Raw genomic sequence first — 26,461 nt, forward strand, 5'->3', positions numbered from 1 at the left:
CATTTAGATTTCTTTTCCATCTCCAAGCTTTGGAGAACCTTGTTGTTTCAAAATAATATGCTGAAAGAAAGAAGCATCTGCAGGTGAGGCTTGATATTGGGAAAATGGCATTTTTATACCTGAATGCCTCTCCTTCTTCGGGCGGCCCCGCAGTGCACGTGGTGAACACTGACCTCCTCAGGGAACCAAGCAGCCGGTGGTGACACTTGCAAAGTGAGGCTGCAGTGTGCGCTGTCTGCCCTCATGGATGTGCTGCCAGAGTCTCTGGGACAGCTAGGAGAGGTTTCCCGGAGGAAGCCTGAGCTGAGACAAGAGGAAGCAGCAGCAGGGTGCTGGGCGGGAGGCAAGCTGGGCGAGTTCTCAGACGAGGCCCTCCGCCTCCTTCACCCCAGTGTCCTGCTTTGCAAAACAAGGGTCCTCGTAGCAGCCCCCATCCAGTTTCTGTGAGGGTGATGTGGGCAGCATGCCGCCAGCTCCTCGTCTCTGCTCTGTAAATACTAGCTATGGCTGTTATTCCCATTTGTGGTGATGAAGGGAACGGCGGGAGACTCACTTCAGACAGATTCTCTGGCACAAGATCAGAACACTCTGCATCTGCAGTTCTAACTGGGCCTGGGTATCCTGCTGATGGTGCTGAGAAGTCAACACAGCTGTCACTTCCTCACAGTGGCCTGGGGGACGGGCTGAGCTTCAGCTTCCGCATCAGTCCCTCGGGGTTGCTGGGGGCAAGGACCCTCGCTGTCTCTGCATGGCTCTGCACAGCCTCCAGCTTGCCACACCTCAGTCCTCTGTATGCTGCCCTCTGCAGTGGCTACCTGCTGCTTGGCTGGTCCCAGAATGGAGGCCTGTGCCCCCTGCCCCCTGCCCTGCAACTCTCTACCCCTTTACATTGCCGGGGTGTCTGTATCTGTTCACAGGCTGCCTTCTCAGGAAGGCCTGGTCTCAGCTGCTTGATCTGATGAGCCCGTGTTCCCCTCTGCCTGTCGTCCTCTGTCCTCTTACTCGGCTTCCTCTGTGCTCTGTCCGTTGCTCCCAGAGCTGGTTTGCCGTCTGTCTCCATCCGACCAGGAGCGTAGGGTGGGGGTGTGTTCCTGGCTGTGCCCCTGCCATCCCAGGTCACAGCATTTGCTCACATGGTGTGGGGTGAGCAATGGTGTGAAGAAGGCGTGGTGTAAACTGCAGATGTGTGCACAGGCTTTGTTGCCCATTGCGCAGGAAACGAGTCTTTTTGTCCTGCTGACTGTGGAGCTGGGGTGAAAGCCAGCAGAAGGCACTGTGCCCTTTGGAGGTGGGCCCCAGGCGTCTTGGCACCCTCTACTGGGGATGCACCAAAGCCGGGGTGGGGCCAGAAAACGGGCTTGTGTGTTGCCCGTGGGAATGTGCTAACCTCCAGCAGCGGCTTGGACACTCTGCCTCTTTCCAGCCTGCTGGCTGGGGCCCTGTGTTCAGTCTCCATCGTTTATTTTTCCTTCTTCCTCTGCCCTCAGAGTAGTAGCCCAGTGTAACTAGCTGGCTCAGAGCTTCCAAGTACCTCGTGATTATAGCGTGAGTGTGTCGCCAGCAGCCCCTGCCTTTCTCTGTCATGTTACGGTGTGGAGCTAGGGACACCTGAACTCAGACCCCACCTTCTCCCTGGCTTTGTGACACAAACACACACCTTGTCCTGCAGAGCTCTGCTGTCCTCATCTGTGGCACGGGTGGCAGTGCCTGCCTCTGGGGTTGTTGTCAGAGCTCAATAGCAAAATCTGCTGATGACAAGCCCTTCACTGGCCCCTTGGTCCTGTCTTTGGGAAAATCAGAGCTGCCTCTCGCTGTCCTCAGTGGATTTGACTGTAAAGATGACGACATTCCAGGGGGCAGTCGGGGCAGTTGTATCTGGTGCATGGTCAAGCACCCTCCCTGCATAGTACTCTGTGCTGATGTTTAGTAATCTGTGTGTTTGCGTTTGGGGCAGAGCTGAGGCCCCTGAGAGGCAACACTCAATCCTACAGCCTTTTTACTGCAGCAGGGGTGTTGAGGGGTCAGTCACGGTCATGCTATTTTCAAGATTCTACTGCAGCCGTACCCACTCTGTCATTTACTTAATAACTTTCTGTACACGGATGTATTTTATTTAAATATATTTTAAGAGGGAATTTACTATCACAGAGGAAAAGTCAGCATTCTCCTAATACATGATGAAATAAACCCACAATTATGTTTTAAAAAATTAATCTGTTGCTCGGCCAGGCGTGGTGGCTCACGCCTGTAATCCCAGCACTTTGGGAGGCCAAGGTGGGTGGATCACTTGAGGTCAGGAGTTCGAGACAAGCCTGGCCAACATGGTGAAACCCTATCTCTACTAAAAAATATATAAATTATCCAGGTGTAGTGGCGCGTGCCTGTAGTCCCAGCTACTCGTGAGGCTGAGGCAGGAGAATCGCTTGAACCCAGGAGGCAGAGGTTGCAGTGAGCCAAGATTGCACCACTGCCCTCCAGCCTGGGTGACAGAGCGAAACTCCATCTCAAAAAAAAGAAAAATTAATCTGTCGCTTAAAATAATCTCTTCCTCCAAACCATACAAAGATACAGTGATAAACTACAGAACAGCATTCCTTTATGAATGTCGATGTAAAAACCCTTCAGCAAAATACTAGCACATGGAAAAATGCACCCACACAAAAAGTACACGAATGTTCATAGCAACATTATTCACAATATCCATAAGGTGAGAACAACCCACGCGTCCATCAGCTGATGAATGGATAAAAAATGTGCACATGCACGTGTGTCTAGTCATGCAGTGGAATATTATCGAGCCATAAAAAATGATGCGCTGACACATGCTACAGATGGATGAACCTCAGAACCCTTATGCTGAAGAGTGAGAGAAGCTGGACATAAAAGTTCCCATATTGTATGATGACTTTTGAAGTTGATTCTCATTATTCAAGGACTGTGTATTGATGAAAATGTTGTGACCAGAGGTTCACAGGAACCTAACCCTGTATTCCCCCGGAAGCAGTGGTTCCGTGCTCAGTAATTCAACCTAACACTGTATTCCCCCGGAAGCAGTGGTTCCGTGCTCAGTAATTCAGTGACCATGTCAATTTTAGAGAACAAACTACTACACGTGACAAGAATCCTCTGTAATGTGAAAAGTCCAGAATGGGCAAATCCATGGACTCATGGTTGCCAGGGGCTGAGAGGTAGGGAAAATTGGGAGGGAGGGGGTTTCTTTCTGGGGTGATGGAAATGTTCTAGAACTAGAGATTTGCATAAATACCAACAACCGTTGAATTCTACACCTTAAATGGGTGAAGTTTATGTGGATTATTTCGGAATAAAACTGTTAAAAATAGAAAGGACTGTCCACCTTATCAGGGCGGACAGGCTGAGGCGCAGACCCCTGGATCAGAGCCATGGCCCTGGATAAGGTTTTCTGGGTTTATCCCCAGCCTTTATTTCCAAAATTCAGCCATCCTCCATATGTGAATGCTTTGACTTTTTAATAAACATATTTGTTCAAAACTTTAAAAAACATCCTGTCTTCCCCTGGCAATAGGAAACTTCCTGTGCTTCTCTGAGAGGGCTCCAAGCCTGGTGAGTGCCCCAGGTGGGCACAGGCGTGTGGCATCCTCAGCTGCCTCCCTGTCCTCACTGGGAAGGCACACAGCACAGCCCAGTGGGACTAGCTGGGCCTGTCACTTTGTTACCAATAGAAATGACAGATATTTTCATATCCTGTGGTAGTTGCATTCCGATATCCTAAATATCATTTACGGTAATCATTATTTAAAAACAACGGTACATACTGTTGTTTAATGCATGAATAAGAAAAGTAATGTGCCACACATTTGTTTTACTATTCCGATAATTGTCTTCAAAATGATTTCCTCTATAATCCCCTGTGCTTTATTTTATGCCTTTAGGAACGTTATTTTGAGAAAGGTGTTCCCAAGCATCATCAGATTGCTAAAGGGCTCTCGGCTTATACCAGGCTAAGAGCCCCACTTGCAGAGAGGCAGCATTTGGGGCTCAGACGACAGGCCAAGAATGACTTGGCTTTCATTCTCCTGGGATGATCCAGACGTTCTCTCGATGACTACCTGGCATTTGGGGGCAAAAGGACCCAGCCTTAGGCCTTCACTACCTTTCTTCTTTATTTGCTAGGCTTCTGCTGCATCTGGCCAGGGACTGTGAAAAGCCGTGGGCTTTTCCCTTGGACAAATAACAGCTGTGTTTGCCCTTCTCTGTATCGCTGTGCCCATTTAAGTAAGAAGAACAGCAGTTACCAGAATGGATTGGCCACGATGAGAGGGTCTGGACTTGAGTCTGCATATTTAGGTTGCAAATACAGAATGTGTTAAGTGTTAAGGACCCACTTCTCTGTTCCCCGACCTCCCCAAGGGTGCAGGAATGTTTTGGGAAGCTGGCCTTTGCCAGAGAATGCACAACCAAGTTGATACTTGGAGCATCTCTTTCTATTTTTAGCAGGATAAACAGGAAGTGCAAACAGTAACTTTTCCCTGCTTATCCATCAAATAAACTCTGCAAATGCTAGCACACCCTGTAGTGTGGTTACTTACCTCCGGGCACTGCCTGGGACTTGGTAGGGTGTGTCAGTAGCTCCTCCTCGGGAATGTGAAGACTTAATTACACTGAAAGATGTTCAGCACAGACCACTCTGAACTCCTTTTAAAGCTAACATCAGTGTTGCACATTTGCATATACCTGTTCACTGTTCTTGGCATTCTGGGCATTCTTTTGGGTTCCTAGAATGAGGAGATTTGATTTATCAGAATTTGCCCGATGGGGTGTATTTTGCTATGATTTCACTTAAGTGAGTTACTAGAAAAAGGAAGGGGTGTTCTTCAAAGTAAAACATGGAATGGTTGAGAATCTCGTTATGGACACTGGCAGGATTTTCAAGTATCAAGCGTAGAAATGCTGCTTATAATTGTTTTTCTTGGATTCTTAGGGAAATAGCTAGAGGTATGTTTGGTTTTTAAATTGAGGGTTCACTGCTCATCAGGAAGCCCTCAGTTAAGCCGTCAGAATTCAATTGCTGCATTCCGCGCCCCATTGTAGTCTCTTTCCTCGGACGCCGCCTAGGGGCTTGAGGTTTTGTGTCTTGGGGGCAGGGAAGAGGTATATTTGTGCTGAATTAGCCTCACTGTGTCCATGTGCTTATGGGAACAGATAGAACGTGGGCTTTGCCCTCTGGGTAGGGGGTTTTCCATGAGACACGTTTGCTGCTTTAATTGCCACAGATTCCTGGAAGTTTGTGTGTTTGGAGGATTTTTTTTCTTTTTTTTTAATAAAAGAAAAAAGTCTCCCACTCTACCGTGGGAACGTGGAGAAGATGAAATTCCTGCAGCCGCGTTCACGCTAGAGTAGGAGTGTGTTGAGGGAGGAGAAAATGTGCTGATGTAGCTTGTCAAAAAGAAACAGAGCCAGAGGCCCCCCCTCCAGAAGAATCCAGGGTTGTCCTCCAGGGCGCCCACATGAAGCCGAACCCTGCAGGCGCTGTGAGCAGCCGCCCTGCTCTCTGCCTTGATTCTCTTCCAGCTGAGCCAGTGGGAACAGAGAGGGAAACAGATGACTGACTTGTGTTCTCCCGTAGTCCCAGCAAAACACCTTGTATGTAAATGGTGAGAGTTTATATTGCTTGGAGTCTGTGATTTTCTTACTTTTCTTAACATTTAAACCCATAATGTATTTATAATTTGGATTATCTTTAAAGACCTAACATATCATAAGTATATCCTATCATTAAATTCTTCATAAAACTTTGTTGTTTTTAAAAAAGCTCTTCTGTTTAAAACATATTTGTAAAACAATTCAGATGACATGGAAGCATTCCCACCACCCCGAGGCAATGACTTTTGCATTTTGGCAAAATCATTCCAGGCCTCTCGCTGTAGATGTAGATGCGGTTAGTTGGACGTAGTTTTACACAAACAGGGTCATAATATACATGGCATAGCAATTATTTTAACCTACCACCATATTTTTTGTCTTTTTGCAGATGTATGTAGACATACATCAATGATGGACATATCAGTTACATGACTCTAACAAAGTATAACCAGGTCCTTATTGTTATTTAAATTGTCACAATTTTATTATGAACTATGTTGTATATTTTAAAATACTTGTCAGGTTCTGTCTTTAAGGAAAACTGGTAGAAATGAGCTGGGTTAAAAGGTATGAGTATTTTGAACTAAAATATATATATTGCCAGGGGACCACTCTTTTGTAGGGCTCTAGAGTAACGTTTGAATTTGTTCTTTTTTTCTTGAGATGGAGTCTCGCTCTGTCGCCCAGGCTGGAGTGCACTGGTGCCATCTCGGCTCACTGACACGGCCGCCTCCCAGGTTCAAGCGATTCTCCTGCCTCAGCCTCCTGAGTAGCTGGGATTACAGGCACATGCCACCATGCCTGGCTGATTTTTTTGTATTTTTAGTAGAGACGGGGTTTCACCATTTTGGCCAGTCTGGAACTCCCGACCTCAGGTGATCCGTCCACCTCGGCCTCCCAAAGTGCTGAGATTATGGAGCCATCGCACCTGGCCAGAAAAAAAAATATGTGTGCGTGTGTGTGTGTGCGTGTGTGTGTGTGTGTATAATGTATGTGTGTGTATATGTATGTGTGTGTGTGTATGTGTGTGTATATGTATGTGTATATGTATGTGTGTGTATATGTATGTATGTGTGTGTGTGTGTGTGTGTGTGTGTATATATATATGTATATATATATCTTTGAAAATTGTTATTGTGTGGGACAGGAACTCCTGATCTTTGAATTTTTCCTCGAATGCTGCAATGAAGGCCGGCAAAGGTCTGGCCTGAGGTGCCAGGGGAGGCTGCACTGAGTGGGGCCGGGTGCATGGCCCACTGCCCCAAGCACCTGGCATTTTGTATTCATGGACGCCTCCTCTCAGCCTGGCCTCGGTGGATGAGGAACTGTAGGTCTGCAGAGTTCAAGTTTAGCAAAAAGGATGCTGCCCGTGAGCAGATTGTACCTGTCAGTTGGCCGGAGTGTTGTGTGGTAGAAATGGCCGTGTCATTGTTTCTGTCATGTCAGAGTGGCTTGTATGACGATGAACACATTTGTGTGGGTGCAGTTTGATGGGATGAGGCCACGCGTGGAGGCACAGCTGGGGCTTTCTTTTCGTATTAAGGCCAATGATCATCTCGAGCCCAGGTGATTCGTAGTCCAGGGTGGGACTCTGGCTGGCAGAGCTGGTTTCCTGTCCCCTCCTCCTCCTGCCGTTTTACTCCCCAGCCACACAGCGAGACGCAACAGCGGCGCTGCTGTTCTCTAGCAGTCGGCCCAGGAGGGTCGTCTCTAGTCACATCTCTGCTGCAGCACAGCCATCCCCTCGGAGGGGCTCACTTCAGCCCCTGGTCTCCTCATGCTGACACCTCACATGTGGGCTTCTCTGTTCCCACAGGTATCATTTCCCCCCTCAGTTATGTCCATCTCTTTTCTAGTTCACACCCTTTACTTCCTAAAATTCACCTCTGTTACCATTTTTACTTCAGGAACCCTTAGAAATAATTCCCCACGTGGCCTAGGGTCCTCCTGCACTAGTATTTTGGAACCAGGATTATGAAACATGCAAAGTCCAGAGCTCACCCCTACCCCACGGAACTAAGATCTCGGGGGAGTGAGTGTCCATGGCTCATGCACGTTGACGTTTATGAACCTCTGCCTGAGAACATTTAGAATGTTCTCAGAAACACGTAATGTTTTACTGCTAACCAAGGATTTTTAAAATTATCGTGTGACTCTCACAATAAACCAAGTTGTATAAGTTTCCTCCTTTTATACATGATGACACTGAGGCCTCAAGGAAGGTCAAACATTGTGAATATAGTTCTCAGCTAAAGTTTGAAATTTAGTTTATGTATCCATGAGTTAGGCACCTTTATTTATGTAGAGGATGCAGAGGTAGTGACAGGCACGCATCTCACACGGATGAACTCACTTTTCGCTTGCTCGTGCTCGGCACCGAGGATTGAGTGGCGCGGTCACGTTAAGGCCGTGTTGTTTCTGTGGTCAGGAGGATCCCTGCTCAATATACGTTAATGAAAAGCAGCTCATTGTAGAAAGGATATACCTATATTAGTTTGGAGTCCAGAGACATAAAAATTTCCACTGTGAACTTTTTTCTTTTCCAGAAACGTAAGCAAGATTTGGATTTCCTCTTGCACAGCAGTTTCTTTTCCTGTTTTTGCCCCATATCTCTGTACTTTCCATCCCCTCCTGTTGGAAAATGATTCAGCCTGGAGGTCACCATGTGCGGCACATCCCACCTGTACTCAGGCTCCCAGAATTCCCGACTGTTTTTGTGGCACTTGACACACACAGGCAGAGTTGGGGGTGAGAGGTGCCGTTGGAGCTGGAGCCGTTTACTCCTCATATGGTGTGTGGGGCAGGGATGCTGGGCATTCCCGCCTTCCTGCCAGCACCTCCTGCCAGCCTCCTCAGCAGTTCCACTTGGAGCCACATGCTGGGTGGAGCAAAGTGTCAACACCAAGACATTAACCCGTGTCAAAGATTAATGACTTACTTTTTATACTGGTAAAATATATGTAATGTAGAATATACTATTTTAACAATCTTTAGGTATATAGTTTAGAGGCATTAAGTACATTAGGTACATTGTACAAACATTGCCATCATCTATCTCCAGAATGTTTTAATCTTCCCAAACTGAAACTCTACCCATTAAAGCGTGTTGTATTTTTGTTGCATTGAAGTTAAACTCCAAAAAACAGCTCTGTACCTATAAGTATAAATTTCTACAAAATGTCCTTGGGGCATGTTTATAACTGATCTATCTGTGGTCTTGCTAGAAATTTCAAATCAAAGGGTGAAGGACTACACTTTTTCAAAAAGCATGAAAGAATTTTCCCTTGCTGATGGAGTTCGCTGAGTCTCTGGGGAGCCCCCAGACCCTTCCCCAGGCCATGTGTGAGGCCGACCCTCCTCCCCTGGATGCTTCTCCTGGCGCCTGTGCACTGACCACACCCCAAGCCAGAGGCTCCTAGGACCTGGAGTGGGGAGGACATCGGGGTCAGGAGAGAGCCTTCTGTGATGCTGGCATCAGTGCTGAGGAGGGGCTGTGCCTCTTGGGCTTCAGGTGGGTCTCCAAGTTAAATTACCCTAGGAAAGAGTACAGCTCAGAGGTCTAAGCCACCATCTGCTTGGGTCTTTCTAAACTAGGAAGCAAGTTCTGTCTCAGGATGTCAGTCTTCTGTGGTGTGTGGACATGTGGGCAGCAGGGGCCAGGAGGACTTGGACTCATTGGTGCTTCATCCACCAGAAGTTGCTGCCGAGCAGCTCCCCTGCAGACACCTCTCCTCTGTCCTCCACACAGGAGTGAGGGGAGGACTGACAGCCCAGCTCCCACGGCCAGCGAGCCAGGAGGGTCCCTGCCCACAGTGTGGGGACTGTGAGGAGGAGATGAACAGTGGGGATTTGGGACTGGTTGACCCTCATCTCCAGGCCAGATGTGCTTTTCTTTCACTCGTATCCTTCTTCCCTCCTTGTCTTTGGTGTTCTGGACCACTGCAGGCCTCAGAAAGTACAGTGTGCCCTTCAATGTGTCATGACAGCCCCACACAGGTCCCTGGGGCTGCCTTGGCAATTGTGGAGCTTCAGGCTCCCACGGTGGCACCTGTTCTCCCCCGTCCCCTGAACTGCCTGCAATCTATCATCTGTGGCAGAAAATTTATGTCACTCCATCTCATTGCCCAGGGACACACATGGGGGCTCCTGGTGGTGAGCTGTGGTCAGCACTCAGAGTGTTTTGAGTAATGACTGCATCCCAATCTGAGCGGCGTTTTTCTCTAGGTTGATAAAGCCCAAAGAACCATACAGAGCAGAGGAAAAAAAAGAAAGATGAGAATTTTACAAAGGCATCGCCTCGTGTAGCTCTGCCAGGCCTGGACTGTGGCCACGCATCTGGGCAGCTGCTGCCCTGACATTTTCTTCTGCGGGTCCTAGGGAGGTGGCCAGTTTGAGGTTAACAGGTGCTCAGCTCTGGACCCTCTAGAGTTACCTGGAATATGCTGCTGAAACTGTTGAATAAGCCTTCATTGACCTTCCTGCCTATTGCCAGGCACTTCTGAAATTAAAATAACTTCTGCTTTACCCTTTGTTCCTGTTAAAATACTCATCTACCCGGTGTTACGGAACCAGTCAATTCTCACACCCTGGCCCTGCCACAGTTGTCTTACTGTTAGATGAGAGGAGTATAATGGAGCCTCCAAAATGTCTGGCCCCTGGGGGGTCGTTCCCAGGGCTATAGGTGGAGGGAGATGCAGAAACCCAGCACATTTCACAGAGAATTTGGGCAAATAGGTTCTGGATCTGTTGTTTCAGGCTGGGATTTAATGAGCTCTGTTTCCTGCTCATGGATGGTGATTTTGTTTATTGCCTGGAGACCAAGAAAGAGTTCCAGGGGCTGCAGGGCCTCACAGAGGAATCAGAGGCATTCTCTCTGTAGGCCTCCTAAGCCCACCTTCTACCAACGGCTGCCCACCTGCCCTCCACTCCTCAAATCCATGGTCTCCAATACCTCTTCTCAGAGGTAGGGGTGGCTGCCTTTTTTATATAGGACAAAACTGAATCCTGTAGAGGCTGTGTGACTTTTCAGAGCCACATGGCCATCAGGTGACAGACCAGGATCCGTGTCTGGGCCTGCTTCCATGCCTCCTCCCCACAGCTGGACTTACAGGTGGAGAAGCAGCTGTGTGCTCAGGTGGTCATGGGTGGAATCAGGGGCCTGTGCACATCAGGCCCATTATACAGGTCAGAGGCCTAAAGGGACACCTCCTTGGACTGCAGAGTGCCCACTGGGAACAGACTCTGGACGAGAGGCAGTGTACACAGAAGCCCCCTCAGGCCTGCCAGAGTTTGCCCATCCGAGGAGGCTCTGCCCTCAGGACCCTCCCCGGCCTCCGGTGGGTTCATGCACCTGAGCTCGGATTGTTGCCGGTGCACTGGACAGCTTCTTAGAAATGGCCAGAAGGTGGCTTGGGTCGTTTCTTTTTAAAATCCAGGCTCTTGATGATATTAAGCAGAAAACATGGGGTAGAATGGTGTATATGATACATGACCCTTATCATAAAAGGAGAGAATAAGAATCTGTGCTCAGTTTTCCTTGTAAGTTTTACAAATAGACCCTGAAATAATCTGTGAACCTATTGAAAGTCATATCCTTGGGTTGGGGAGTGACTAATGGGTTTGGGGTTTCTTTTTGGGATGACGGAATGTTCCAGAATTAGGCAGTGGTGGTGGTTGCACAACCCTGAATATACTAAAAAACACTGAATTGTACACTTTAAGAGAATTCCTACATAATATTTCAAACCAGCTGTTTAAAAATTCTTCTGACAGCAGTATTTCATTTGCCTTTGAATCTCTATCTAGGTGTATAAAAACCGATCGAGTTCTGCTTGGTGCTTCACCTTCTCTCTGGAAGGAGAGGTCTGGTCTCATCTGGAAGATGAAAGAACAGCCTCAACGACGGACGGGGGACTCCCAGGGGATGCGCTTGAAGCTGTTTTTGTCCAGAACAGCGCTTGACACTGTTTTTGTGCTCCAGGCAGGGAGGACCGTGGGGCTAGGGTGACCTGCCTGGCCTGGTGGGCTCCTGACGTGGTGTTAGTTAGTGGGTAAGAGAAGACATCTGGAGTTAGCTGTCCTCGTGGTAGACTCAGAGGAAAAAGGGTGTCTTGCCCATTGGTATTTCATGCTGGCCCCTTGAGGAGCCCCAGGAGCAACTGCCTAGTATCCTCTGACTGTTGTGTCTGTGTTGGACTCAGCTTAGCGTCCAGGGATACAGTCCCACAGCTGGGGTGGGGCAGGGGCCTTTGGCTGAGCTAGGAAGGAACCAGTGGCCAGTCCAGTGAGGACCACGTTGACATTTCCCAGGCCTCTTTGTTGGGCTTCTGTGATCTCCTTTGAAAAGAAAGAAGAAAACGGTTGGTTTGATGTGTTGGCGAAATTTGGCCTTGAATGCTGGCCATGGGAATTGCTGAAGGAGGTCTGCTCTAAATATGGGCTTTTCTGCCAACAGTTATTTCTGGTTGTTTCAATTACAGTTGTGCTCTCTGGTGACTGCTGTAGTGTTGTATAAATACAGGGTGAATCACAACCAGGCCATGAAGCCAGATCTGGGGTGGAAGTGACACGTGGGCAGCCCCTAGAACTGGGTTCTCTGCCCCAGAGCGTGTCAGGCAGCCCGGGCCAGGCAACGCCTGCCTTGCTGCCTCTGCTGGGATGAGCGCTACTCTTCCCATGTCTGCACTCACCCCCGACGTCACTCTTGTGTTCAGATGCCCCAGCAAGTCCACACCTCCCTCACGAACGTGGGGAAACGGTAGGGATTGCACCCGCCTGACTTCCCTGCAAGCCCATCTCATGGGCTTGTCTCTCCCACGTGCCTGTCACTTGCTGTACCCCGGCCATCCCAGGCCAGGGCGACTGGCCGAGAGCTGCCCATCTTCTGAGATGCAGACCCCTGAGAAGCCGTGTGAACTCTGCCCTGCATCTGTGTGGGAAATTAGGGGCCCATGTTTCCTTTCTTTTTCCTTCATCATAAAAACTCAAGAGCAGTAGGTGGGGAAATGGAAAGACCCTTCCTCTGGCGAGCCGGGCGTCCGAGGAGGGCTGGGATGGTTGTGCTGGCACAGTTGGGTCGAGGTGCCTGTACTGGGAGGGTCCTGCCGGGTTTTGGGGCCGTCAGAACTTGGGGCAGGGCAACTTCTGCTGCCCAGGATGGGAATTGCAGGTGGAAGGCACTGTGAGGAGGTGCCTAGGTCCTCAGAACTGCATCTGTGCTCCTCAAGAAAGTATTCTTGTTGGAAGAGACACCCATGTAGGTTCAGTCTTCGAATCTGAGTCCCTAACGCAGGCCGTGAGATCAGGCCACCTCCAGGGCCTTAGGGAGAGGCCAGGGTGGGGCCAGCCATGGGACCCAAGAAGGGTCACATAATTAAACAAAATTGTATCTAAGTAAACTGTAACAGAGACTGAGGAGGGATAGAAACACTGTAAAATGAGAGGGATATTACTGTGTCCAAGGCATCTTCTAATATTGAGCACAGTCACGCACCACATAACATCTACTGTTGGGCACAGTCACGCACCACGTAACATCTAATATTTAGCACAGTCACGTACCACGTAACATCTAATATTTAGCACAGTCACGCACCACGTAACATCTAATATTTAGCACAGTCACGCACCACGTAACATCTAATATTTAGCACAGTCACGCACCACGTAACATCTAATATTTAGCACAGTCACGCACCACGTAACATCTACTGCTGGGCACAGTCACGCACCACGTAACATCTACTGTTGGGCACAGTCACGTACCACGTAACATCTACTGTTGGGCACAGTCACGCACCACGTAACATCTACTGTTGGGCACGGTCACGTACCACGTAACATCTACTGCTGGGCACAGTCACGCACCACGTAACATCTACTGCTGGGCACAGTCACGCACCACATAGCATTTCAGTCAATGATGGAGCACATATGCAGTAGTCCCGTAAGATTTTATTTTTTCTGCACCTTATCTATGTTTAGAAGTATTTAGATACACAGATACCATTGTGTCACAGTTGCCTAGTGTATTCAGCACAGTAACACGTTGTGTGGGTGTGTAGCCCCAGAGCAATGGGCTACTCCACGTAGCCTGGGCATCCAGTGCGCTACACCCTCCAGGTTGTGTGAGTGCGCTCGAGGATGTTTGCATGACGACCAGTCGCCAAATGATGCGTTTCTCAGAACCATGGCAATCTCTCCAAACCATGCCTGACCCTGCAAAGCATCAGGTCAGTGGTGGTCATCCCATCCCTGGGCCAGGGTGGAGCCCACAAGTGAAGACAGGTGCCACTCCCATAGTAGGTGCTGTGGGTACAGCACAGGGGAGCCAGGAGGTGGATGGGGGGCCCGTTCACACCAAGAGGGAAGGGGTTAGGGTCTCCTTTGTTCCTCGTGACCCTCCCACAATGCCTGAATTGCTATGATTCACAACTAAATCTAACTGGAGCAGCCCAGCTGCACTGAGGGCTGCTTTGAGGATGCTGCGTGTCCCCCTTGCTGAAGCTCGCGGTGGTTACACGTGTCCATGGTGGGTAGAATCCTTCTCACACACACACAGCTCGTGTTTAGCCTGAGGGACACAGCTCTGTCTACTCTGAAGCAAAATGTGAGAAACAGTTAAGCCCAGTGTTCCAAGTACATTTCTCGCTAGGAGGGAGTCAGCTGTGCAGGGCCTGACAGCACCCACCCATGTGTACCATCCCCTCAGCCGGGCAGAGCAGGACACTGACCTTCCAGGGCCAGAGAACAGGTTGGAGCAGGCAGCCCCATGTCCTTAGGAGCAGCCCCACTGGTGTCAGGCCATTAGACTAACCCTTAGTGGATTCTTCCTTGATTTCTTTTTTTTTTTTTTTTTTTTTGAGACAGAGTCTCACTCTGTCATCCAGGCTGGAGTGCAGTGGCGCAATCTTGGCTCACTGCAAGCTCCGCCTCCCGGGTTCATGCTGTTCTCCTGCCTCAGCCTCCCGAGTACCTGGGACTACAGGTGCCCACCACCATGCCCGGCTAATTTCTTTGTATTTTTAGTAGAGACGGGGTTTCACTGAGTTAGCCAGGATGATCTTGATCTCCTGACCTCAAGATCCACCCGCCTCGGCCTCCCAAAGTGCTGGGATTATAGGCGTGAGCCACCGCACCCAGCCCTTCCTTGATTTCTTAAGGTGGTTCTGAAGACCAGAAAAGATGAGAAGATACAGATTAGCAGGCAGATTTGGGGGGCCGAGGGCAAAATTTTATGTTTTAAAACTGGAGGAATAGCAGCTACAGATGAAATGCTGATTAGCACTTGCTTACATATCACGTGTGATTATACGTAGCCCTCTATCACATCCAGATCAGCAGCTATGAGTGCATGTGTGCACAGGGATGTGTGTGTGCATCCTTTGGGGTTGTGTGCAAGGGCTGTGTGTGTGCACGTGTGTGAGGGTGCACGCACGTGTGTGTGCATGTGTGAGGGTACGTGTGTGAGGGTGTAAACGTGTGTGGGTGTGCATGTGTGAGGGTGTATGCACGTGTGTGTGCCTGTGTGAGGGTTCATGTGTGTGTGGGTGTGTGTGTGAGAGGGTGCATATGTGTGTGACAGTGTATGCGTGTGTGAGGATGTATGCATGTGTGAGTGCATGCGTGAGGGTGTGTGAGTGCATGTTTGTGAGGGTGCATGCATGAGGGTGTGTGCGTGTGTGAGGATGCATGCGTGAGGGTGTGCGAACATGTGTGAGAGTGCATGTGTGCGTGAGGGTGTGCGAGTCTTGAGGGTGTATGCACGTGTGAGGGTGTGCAAGCATATATGAGGGTATATGCGTGTGTGAGGGTGCATGTGTGTGTGGGTGTGGGAGCATGTGCGTGTCCCTTGTGTTCCAGGGCTGCTGGTCATGTGCCTAGAATAATTTCATCTAAGTCGTGTGACATTCAGGTAATGTTGGCTCCAAATTTAACTAGATAGGAAAGACAACGAAAGTTAATTTCATTAATATTTTAAAATTACTTCTTAATACATTAAAAATTAGACGGGTGTGGTGGTGCATGCCTGTAGTCCCAGCTACTCAGAAGGCTGAGGCAGGAGGATGGCTTGAGCCCAGGAGTTCACATCTAGCCTGGGCAACAGAGCAAGACTTCGCCTCTTAAAAGAAACTAAATCACCTTCTGAGGATACGTGAGAGACCCTGTGAGTGTGTCACCTGTATGCTCGCAGGAATGACCCACTCCTCCCAGCAAGGCACGTCACAGCAGATTCTACTATCCAAGGATAGAGCAAGGGGTGTGCTGGTAACTCCCCTTAGATTGTATGGGAAAGGTACAAACTTTCAGATTCTAATTCATTAATGTCAATTTTAGTCCAATTTGGTGAAGGAGAGTAGATTAAAAGCAGAGAAAAGGTTAGGCTCTCTCACAAATCTCTCTCTTAAAAGGCATTCGAGGTTGCAGCAACTAGGAGGGTAAGTTCATGGGACTAGCAGTTAGGTTCCCGCAAAGCTGGAAGGAGCCACCTTATCTTTTAGCTTTATTGAGACCTAATTCAGCATCCAGCCGTTTAAGTTGTGTCCAATCCAATGTTTTTAGTGTGTTCACAGAGTTGTGCAGCCAATGCGACAGTCAGTTTTAGAACATTTTCATCACCCCAAAAAGAAGTCTCTGTGCCTGTAAGTGGTCTCTCCCCATTCCCCCAACCCCCAGCCCCGGACCTCTAACCTGCTTTCTGTCTCTCTGGATCTCCCTGTTCTGGAAATTTCACGTGGAAGGAATCATATGGTGCATGGTCTGGGTGCTGGCTTCTGTCACTCAGCGTGATGGTGCTTTGGTGGCGTGTCCGTGGGGTCACCCATGGTGTGGCTCCTCCGAGTCATGGCCCGTTTCGGCGCCTTGTTCCTGTTGTGGCCGAGACCCCACTGTACGGACAGGTCACACTGTGTTCATCGGTTGGTTCATCAGTTGATGGACATCAGGGTTGTTTCCACCCCTTGGCCACTGTGAGTGATGCCGCTGCGAACGCTCACATACGAGTCTCTGTGAGATCATCTGGATTCACTGCAGCCCGGCAGTTCCTCAGAGGCTTCAACATAGAGTTGCCGTGCACCCATCAGTGCCGAGGCTAAAGGGATAAGAGTGGACACCCTCGTCTTGTTCCTGACCTTAGGGGGAGGCGCCCAGTGTTCCGCATTGAATGTGACCTTAGCTGTGGGTTTTCCTAAATGCCCCTCATCTGGTTGAAGCCCTAGTGTTTCTTTCTCACATCAGAGGCAAATGCATTGGAGTGGGTTCTTAATTTCCTCTGGTTTGGACCAAGAAAAACAGAGTTCTTTGACCGCTAACATACATGTAAAAAGAAAGTTTGTAAAAACAAGAGTTAAAATGGTTTTAACAGTGTGGTCATCACTGTGCACAGGACACTGGAATTGTAATTCGGGGTTGTGTCTGTCCATGTGGTTTCGTTGTATGTCATGTGCTCTCAGCTCAGAGACATCCAACTGACTTCTGACTTGGGGAATTTAAACTTTATACCACAGCTTTATTTAGAGGACTTATTTATTGTATTTTCCATTGTTTTTATTTAAAAGTTGTATAAAAATTGTTAGGGCTGGTTTTGATATAGAAAAATCATTATGACTGGTTTTGCTAAGTCCATACACCTTTGTGGTCTGGGGAGCGGTGACTGCTGAAGCAAAGGAATGTCTGCAGAAACAAACAAGGGGGTTCTCTCAGCTTCAGAGACTGATGAAGCAGGATGAAGTGGGCTCCCGGCAGAGAGTACTTGGAGAGCGAGCAGCCGCACAGCGCTGGAGCTGCAGCTGTGTGCACGACCAGCAGGATCACGTGCTGAGCCTGGGGGGACTCAGCTGGGACCATCAGAAGCTCTGGGGCCTGCTCCACCCATTCTGACTGGCGCTGCCCTCAGGAAACCATCTCTGCCTGAAACCCATTAGGGCCAGGGAGAGTTGTCTGGCTGGAAAGGAGGAAGACGGATGCTGGTGGTTTTTTGTCTTTTGCTTGTTGTTTTAGAGCCACTGAGAAGATCAGCGTACTTTTCCACTCTGCCTCTGTGTGGCTTTGCTCTTCTCCGTGCCCATCTGCGGCTTGTTTTGCAGAAGTCTTTCTGGCTTTCTCTCTCCCACCCTTTCACATTGCAAGGCCCTCCACTTCTTCACTAATTTTCCTGCAGATGATGGAGCCCTGCGCCAGGAACCTGACTCTTCAGCTCAAATCTTGGTTTGAAAGGGGGACCTCTCTGTGCCCCTGTTGTCGGCATGCTATGGTAGAGAATGAGACCTCACGAGACCTCGGCCATCTCATTCCACTGGGAGCCTGGTCAGGAGGAAGGAGGGCTGCAAGGGGCGTCTGGCTGCGTGCTGTGGGGCCTGCAGTGTCGTGGCACACGCAGCTTCAGCCAAACATCTAGCCCTGTACCTAGAACTAAGAAATAAAACTATAACATCAGATTTAAAAGTTCTCCGGAACATTTGTCCTGCCCGAAATAGTAAGTTGTCATTTTTAAAAGAATAAAACAGAGCTTTGATAAGCCCCGTGGATGCACCTGACACGAGAGAATTGATGATGCAGGTGGATTTGGGCTCAAGGTGGTTTTCAACACCCAGTGTCTAGGTGACTGGAAAGGGTGTCTGTTGGACTTGCACGTTTTTTCCCTGTGGAAGCTATTTTTATGCAGTTTTGTATTTGTTCTCAGAACAAATTGGCCAAAAACACTACCTTAAAGTGTGACTTGATCTTTAGTGTACATTTTCAGATGTTATGGGAAATGCATTCACAGTTGAGGTGTCAAAGCAGGGGAAGATGGCTTCCTTGGCAATAACAAGCAAAGGCAAACGTGTTTATTTTTGCATCTGTAAAAGCTGGTCGCTCTTTAAGTGTAGTTCCAGCGTCTAAAGTGGACACAGAACCTGTTCTTTGGGGCCTGTCACACCCTCACTGTCCATGTGAGAGTTTGACCCTCCTTGTGGGTACTGGGGGCAGGAGCTGCCTTCATGCACACAGTCATCAGCTGCCACCCTTCCGGGGGGCTGGGGCCAGTGGGCAAGTGGCTGCTGTTCCTCTGAGCATCTCATCAAAGGCAGCCCAGTTGGTCACAGGCATTTTGGGAGTGGGAGACAGAAGTTCAAGGTCAAAGACAAGGTCACAGTTGTGGAAGTGGGAGGGACCCAGAGCACTGTGGGTGAGCAGCTGGGGAGCTTGGGGTGAGACTCTGCTGGGCCCTACCCAGCTGTGTTGCTTCCCTGCTTTCTGCCTCAGTTTCTCACATAACAAAAGCAGATGGCAAGATGAGGAGTCGAACATGAGGCCTGCGAGAGCTCTGAACTCTGCAAAGGGCTTCTCCACTGGAAATGTGTTGTGTGCTGCAGCCGTGGGTCTGATTGAAATGCAGGTTCTATCAGCGGAGCTGAGCTGCTTCCCTCCCAGGGACAGGTGTACCGGGCAGCCTTGGGCAGTGGATCTCTGAGGTGCTTCATCCGGCTGCCTGTTCCCACACATGCTCTGCAGAGGAGGAGAGGATGCGAGGAAAGGGGAGCTGACACCCATCAGGAAGGCCAGGAGCTGAAAGCAGCTTCCAGCCAGGAAGGAGGGGAAGGGCCAGGCTCCAGGTTGGCAGCAGAGAGAAGCTCTTCCCCATGCAGGAGGCAGGGGCACAGTCGCTGATGAGGGAGGATGGGGAGGAGACCCTCCTTGTTGGGAGAGGGGAGGTGCATCCGATCTGCTGAGTTTAGGGGAGGGCAATGCCTACCGGACTCTGGAAGCAGAGATGTAGGGTTGCCCCCTCCCTTTGAGACCTGTCACCAGCTGGCCGCAGCGCTGTATGGAGATGATGCCTTCTTGAGGGCTCACAGCGGCATGTCACCGTGTCCCTGGTGGCCTGGGTGTGTAATGCACCCAAGCACGCAGAGTCCCCCAGCGCCCAGAGCGTGATGCCTGCCTTGGCGTGTGTGGAGTGGCATCAGGACCACAGCTTCCGCAGACATCCCAGCTGGGGACATCAGCTGACTTGGCTGAGGGACCAGGGGACAGACACCACCTCTCCTATCCCCCAGGGGCGTGTGACCTGGGGCCACTGGCATGCTTGGCGCACACACCAGTCTATGGTCAGGGTACACAGGGCTTGTCTGTGGGTGTCGTTGCCACGCCGACTGAGCCTGGCCCACCCCCGCAAGGCTGCTTCTCCAGTCGCAGCCCATTTCTAATGTCGAGATCGCGTATGAGATTCAGGCCTTTGAACAGCCTGACTGTAGGAGCCGCCTTCCAACCTGCTGGAAACGTGCGTGTGAGGCCAGGGTTCTTAGCCTCAGCACTGCTGACGTTGTGGGCTGGCCATTTCTTTGCTGTGGGGCGTCTGCACATGGAGAGCTATCGGTGCCCCTGGCCTCTGCCATCTAGATACCAGGAGCTTCCCCCCAACTTGTGCCAACTAGAATGTCTCCAGACATCACCACATGTCTGCTGGGGGCGGAACCACGGGGCTAAGTTGTGGCTGTCCCCTGTGGTGGGCTCTCTGTTGTGATAAGGAAGGGCTGGGCCTGCAGGTGGACGTCTGGCCCCGTGACAAAGCTTGTATGAGGGGGACCCAAGAGCCTGTGGTGCCTATGCCAAGCTCAGTGGCGGGAACTGGGGGTCAGGCTCACTTAATCCAGGGAGTGGCGAGCAGCCCTGCCATTTGCGGTGCCACAGAGACAGTTAAGCTTGAGAATGTGATTGCCGTTCTGAAAACACCCAGAGGCCGCAGTGTGCCCGGCAGAGAGCAAGGACCCCTGACACTGGCTGGGTTGGTCCTGGGAGGGCCCCCGTGATGCCTGGGGATGCACCATGGAGCAGAGCCTCCTCCAGTGTAGCCTGGGAGCCTCTGTGAGGCCACAGCCCCCAGGAAGAGCACGGGGCTGCATTCCCAGGTGCGGCCGGCTGCGCCCCTCCCAACTGCGTGTCCTCACCTGCCGGCCCCAGCTGTCGCTGCCCACGCCCTGCCTGCCTCTCCTGCCAGGAACTTCCCAGGCAGAGGCCTCAGGTAGCAGGCGCTCCTTGCCCCCTCTGCCACCTGGGCTGCTGAGGGTGTATCACCAGGAGTGAGCTCAGGACCTGGACACCCAGGCCCAGGTGAGCAGCTGACACACCAATGGCCATTCCCGTCCCCGGCCCTGGTTCACCCAGCCAGGCCTCTGTGCCACTTTTCCACAGGGCATTCCGCTTCCCCTTTCCTCTCCTCTCTGCAGACCACTGAACTTTCATTCTGAGGCACAATGGGGCGTTCCCGTCAGGCTCTGCTCCCCTAGACACAGGCGAGACCAGCTGCAGCATAGCTCCTGGCAGCCGGGTGCCCCTCTGGGATGGGCCAGGCAGCACGCTCATGGCACCTTCGTGTGGCTTCAATTCTTTGACCACTGCATTCCTAACCAAAATATAAACTTAAGGATCATTTTGGATTTTGCATTACCCAAACCATTTGCTTTTGATAATAATAGTGTCTTGGCAGAGTTCTTGCCCTTGGACTTCGTGTGGTGATGGTGACCGCCACGGCATAGGCATCACCACTGTGCCTGTTAACTGAGGAGGGTGTGCAGTCGCTGCCCGGAAGGCACAGGCAGCAACCCGGGGCGGCAGCGAGACCGCACCGTTGTGAAACCCATGCTCCTAACAGCTCGCCTGCACCTCTCCTCTTGGCTCTGCAAGTCTTTGCATGGAACAGCTGATTTAACGTGGGCCCAGGGCAGCAGGGGACCCTAAAGCAAGCCTCCTGGGTCGGGGGAGGCAGTGGCGTGTCACGGGGCCTCCCCTGTCCTGTTGGCCTTCTGTGGTGGATTTGGGGGCCAGTGGCCCCCGCTGAGGGCAGCACATGCCCTGGCAAGGGAGCAGGCGTGGGTGGGAGGGCATGTTGCTGCAGTCTGGGGCGTGTGAGCTTGGCCTCCAGAGATGAGCTCATCCTCCCGGGGCCCTGCTGAGTGTCTGAGGCTTCTTCACCGAGGTTCACCTGAGTGACTTCAGCGCCGGGGGTTTACCAAGGAAAAACGTTCCCCTCCAGTTTGAAAGAAAAAAAAAAATGACTGCAGCCAGCCCTCAGGCCCGTCCTGTGAAGGTGCCGTGGGTCACACCACGTGGGCTTGGCTGTGGGCCTGGGCCGGTTTCTGGTGCTCACCAGCAGATGCATCGGGAGCTGTGGGGGGCAGTGAGTTCCCACTGGTGCTTTGTGACAGGCTCCTCCTCTTCGTGGCCTCGGAAAAAATACGTGAAATGGGAAATTGTCAGTGGTGGTTAGTGCTCTCCCTGGGCTCTGGCGTGTCCTTCTCTGTCTCCCTGCAGGTCGCCACCCGCCCAGTGAGTTCTTCTGCCTGTCTCCTGCTCTTCCTTCCTCACTCCCTCCCCAGAAGAGGAGCCACTGGCTTGACACCTTCACGTTGTTTTGGGTGGACCTGCTCCTACACATGGGAGGAAGTGATGGGGCAAAGGAGGGGACCTGGCCATGCTGTCGGCATGTGTCCATCTGCTCAGATTTGTGGACATCTGTTTTCTGCCTCGTGTGTTCTGTAAAGACACTTGTGCCATGTGAAGGTGGCACTCCTTCAAACTCTGTGAGCTGCACCCTCCCATCCTGGCAGGAACCGTCTGGGGTGAGAGTCAGCATTGCTAGGGAGACTGGGGGCTAGGACATGGTTTTACCAGAGTGCCATGGTCAGAGGCATTCCTAAAGCAAAAATGATCAAAAAGCCAGGTTGGACACTGGAAATGGGCTTGAGGGAAGATGGCTGCAAGCTGGGATTCCCCAGGGATGCTCCTCTCTATGGGTTCTCAGCATGCAGGCACAGAGGGCTGGAGGATTCTCCCTTTCTTGAGAGGAGACACTGTTGGAAGGGCAGGTGCAGCCAGGAGCAGGAGTCGGCGGTGAAGGAGTGGGGTTCCCCTCAGCCCAGCAACAGCGGACACTGAGCTCAGAGGAGTCTGGCTGGAAGGCCCAAGTTCACAAAGCCTGGACCAGAGGCATCTCCTTGAGGAGTCAGACCCGTTCTCCTCCTAGAGTGCAGCACTGAACCTACCGGGAGTGGGTGGTTGAGATTTTTATAGAGATCACTGCAGCTTTTCCAATGATATCTCCACCGGGACAGACATGGGGATGCAATCCAGGTCTCCCCATCTCATGTGTGCTGGGTGGGTCTTAGGAGCAAACCACAGCTGTATCTGGAAGAATCAAGCACAGAAAAGAAAGTTTCTTGTCTAAGGCAATACGTGGTCTTGCTGGACCACGATTATCCCATGCCTCTGTGTGTGTGTGTGTATGTGTGTGCATGCTTCCCATTTGGGCTGTGATTATCTTGTGCACGTGTGTGTGTGTGCGCTTCCTATTTGGACTGCGATTTATTTCATGCATGTGTGGTGGGTGTGTGTGTGCACGTGTGTGCTTCCCATTTGGACTGTGATTTATCCTGTGTGTGCGTGTTTGCGTGTATGTATGTGTGTGCTTCCCATTTGGGCATTGACTTATCTCGTGTGTGTGTGTGCTTCCCATTTGGACTGTGATTTATCCTGTGTGTGTGTGTGTGTGTGTGTGTGTATGTGTGTGTTTGTGTGCGCTTTCCGTTTGGGCTGTGATTTATCCTGTGTGTGTGTGTGCACACGTACGCATGCGTGTGTGTGCACGTATGCATGTGTGCTTCCCATTTGGATTATTTATCCTGTGTGCATACGTGTGTGCGTTTCCCATTTGGGCTGTGATTTATACTGTGGTGTGTGTGTGTGTGTGTGTGCACACGCACTTCTCATTTGGGCTGTGATTTATCCTGTGTGTTTGTGTGTGTATGTGCATGTGTGTGTGCTTACCATTTATACTGCAGTTCATCCCATGCATGTGTGTGTGTGCACGTGCCTGTGTGTGTGTGCACGCATGCTTCCCATCTGGACTGTGATTTATCCTGTGTGTGTGCGTGCTTCCCATCTGGACTGTGACTTATCCCGTGCATGTGTGTGTGTCCTGTTTGTTTTCTAAGGATTGTGAAGGGCTGTTTACATAGATCATGTTTTGCCTGTGGCCGTCACACCAGGGAGGAGCATTTTTCCACTTTAGTGAGCTGTTTGCCCTTCTCCACAGCAGGCAACGAGGGGGAGGCTTTCTTCAAGGCTGACTTGTACTTTTATTCTTTCTCATATTTCCCTTCCAGTCCCGCACAGAAATGTTTGCCTGCACCCCCTTCCATAGCAAGCTGTGGCCCTTCACCCCACCCTGGCCAACATTAACTGTCTCCTGCCTTTCTCTCGAGGCTGAGACCTGAGTGGGAGCTGAGACTCAGGACCAACTGCTGTGTGGTGGCCCCGGGGCCTTTGTTCTGTTTTTAATGTTGAAGGGAGTGGGAAGTATACATTGTAAGTTGGCATTTACTTGGGCATTAGGTCTGGAGTTGAAATAAAGAGGTACTGGTTTTGAAAAATAGGTATATATTCTGAGTGTAAAGTAAACGTGGGATGTGTCCATCAGTCTTTTCTTAGTGGCTTGAGTTCTTTCAGGTGGAGACACAAGGAAAAACTTGATTAAAAGCACATGTGCATACTTTAAACCTGATCAAGTTATCTGCTCCAATTCCTACTTTATAATGTTGTTCCCTCCTCTTTAATGTGCTTCTCTATATCACTGATACTTTCCAGGAAAAAATGTGAATTTCTGTTTCAAGACGTATCAGTTGCCCCCGACCCCCGCCTTTCTGTCCTCATCCTGGCTCCAGGAGCTCTCTCCTCCTCCACCTCTGGGTCGCCTCCCACAGACCCTCCGGGGACAGCCAGCCTCTTCTCCCTTTTGGAAGCCACCTCCTCCAGGAAGCCCCTCAGAACTTGCCACGCTCTTACCAGCATGACATCCCAGCAGGCACTCACCTCCAGTGTGACTGGAGCTGGTGGACATTTGGAGTTTTTGGATTTAGAGGTGCCACCTGCAGAATCTCAGAGAAACAAGCCTGAGGGTGTCTCTCAGAAAACACTAACACAAAACACAGCCGTCGTGCATCTAGGAAGTGACCACCCTGGATGCTCAGCGGCGGGTCTGTGTGGTTGTTCCCTGTGGTGTTTTTTTGTGATGGTGAACGTTCGGCAAAAGTCCGAACACCTAACGTCCCTGTGGTGGTGGAAGGAGGGATGTGCCCTGACAGAGAACGTGACTCAGATACACTCAGCAAGAGAACAATTATAGAACAGTGTGCGCAGTGCACTGAATCAATCACGTCGCCCCAGGTTCTTATGTCGAAGTCCTAGCCCTCAGTGTGACTGTGTCTGGAGACGGGGTCTTTAGGGGGTGATGAAGGTTAAATAAGATCGTAAGGATGAAGCCCTGACCTAATCAGATTGTGTCGTAAGCAGAGGAGGAGGCACTGGAGATCTCGGTCTCCCTGCCACGTGGGGATACAGGAAGGAGGCAGCTGCCTGCAAGCCGGGAAGGGAGCCCTCCCCAGAAACTGTTAGAAGCCGGCCCTTGAAACGGGACTTTCCAGCCTCCAGAACGTGAGAAACAAACGTGCATAGTTTAAGCTGCTCCATCTGTGCTATTTTGTTATGGCCGCTGGAGCTAAGACACACATGATGTTCACACTTCCGCAGCAAAACAATTATTAAAGTGTTATGTGTTTCCTGTCTAGCATGTGTTAGTGGCACTAAATAGTCTGGGGAAGTGTGTACTAGACGGTTAGGAAGAAGGATTATGAGGCATTTTCTTTCTGCTTTGTTTAATCCATTTTCCAGTCTTTTTAGTCTTCTGATCCCAGCCTGGCCTATGCTGGGTGCCCTCCCTGGGCACTGGTTAGGAATGAACAGACAAATGCATGAGAGATCATGGTTTTTTACAGTGAACTTTCTTTTTTATTTTTTGAGACAGAGTCTGGCTCTGTCGCCCAGGCTGGAGTGCAGTGGTGCAGTCTCGGCTCACTCTCTGCCTCCCGGGTTCACGCCATTCTCCTGCCTCAGCCTCCCAAGTAGCTGGGACTACAGGCGCCCGCCACCACGCCCGGCTAATTTTTTGTATTTTTAGTAGAGACGGGATTTCACTGTGTTAGTCAGGATGGTCTCGATCTCCTGACCTCGTGATCTGCCTGCCTCGGCCTCCCAAAGTGCTGGGATTACAGGCGTGAGCCACCGCGCCCAGCCTACAATGAACATTTTTTACTTTGGCAAAGGGGTGTGGATTTTGGGAGGTTATCCTCCTGCATCACCCAGTGCTGGAGGCGGAGCACCTGGCCTAAGTGTGAACTAAATGTGGGCTGCATCCATCAGTCTTTTCTCAGTGCACTGAGTTCTTCCAGGTGGACATCGTGGAAAACTTGATTACAAGCACTTGTGGGCAGGCACGGTGGTTCATGTAATCCCAGCACTTTGGGAGGCTGAGGTGAGAGGATTGCTTGAGCCCAGGAGTTGTCGGTCACCCTGCTGTCACCTAGCAGCCTCCAGCCTCCGTTCCCCTCTCTGTCAAAGGAAGTCGTCGTTGGCCTCAAGGTCTGGGAAGGCCAAGGAGGAAATAGGTGGGAAGGTTTTATGGGGCCTCTGGGACTTTGCTGAGGAGGTAGAAGTTCAGCCTCCACGTCACCCCTTGGTTCGTGGACCTGGAAAGACCAGGCTTGGCTATGAACTTGCTGCAGTACAAAAGGGGAGGGCTCTAGGCACAGGCTTGGGGTTTTATAGGAGCCCTGTGGGAGTGAGGGTGGTACATCCCATTTTATAGATGTTAACGCTGGGCTCAGCACTGGTCCGGGCAGTGGATGGTGGCTCTGGGATAGGGCAAAGCTTCCCTAACTCTACAGACCGAATGCCTTTCCCTGTATCCTGAAGCCACAAACCGAAGGAAATTCAGGCATTAGTGACCTGTTGTGACCTGGAAACTGCC

At 50.7% G+C, this 26,461-nt stretch overlaps 1 protein-coding gene across 1 annotated transcript in view; it reads left to right on the plus strand.

The window, feature by feature from the left end:
- PARD6G (par-6 family cell polarity regulator gamma) overlaps nucleotides 1-26,461 on the plus strand; it is a 96,298-nt gene that overhangs the window by 53,312 nt on the left and 16,525 nt on the right. The gene's annotated exons all lie outside the window — the stretch shown is intronic.

The sequence above is a fragment of the Symphalangus syndactylus genome, chromosome 1 (assembly GCF_028878055.3).
Source record: "Symphalangus syndactylus isolate Jambi chromosome 1, NHGRI_mSymSyn1-v2.1_pri, whole genome shotgun sequence".
In the NCBI taxonomy this organism is placed as follows: domain Eukaryota; kingdom Metazoa; phylum Chordata; class Mammalia; order Primates; family Hylobatidae; genus Symphalangus; species Symphalangus syndactylus.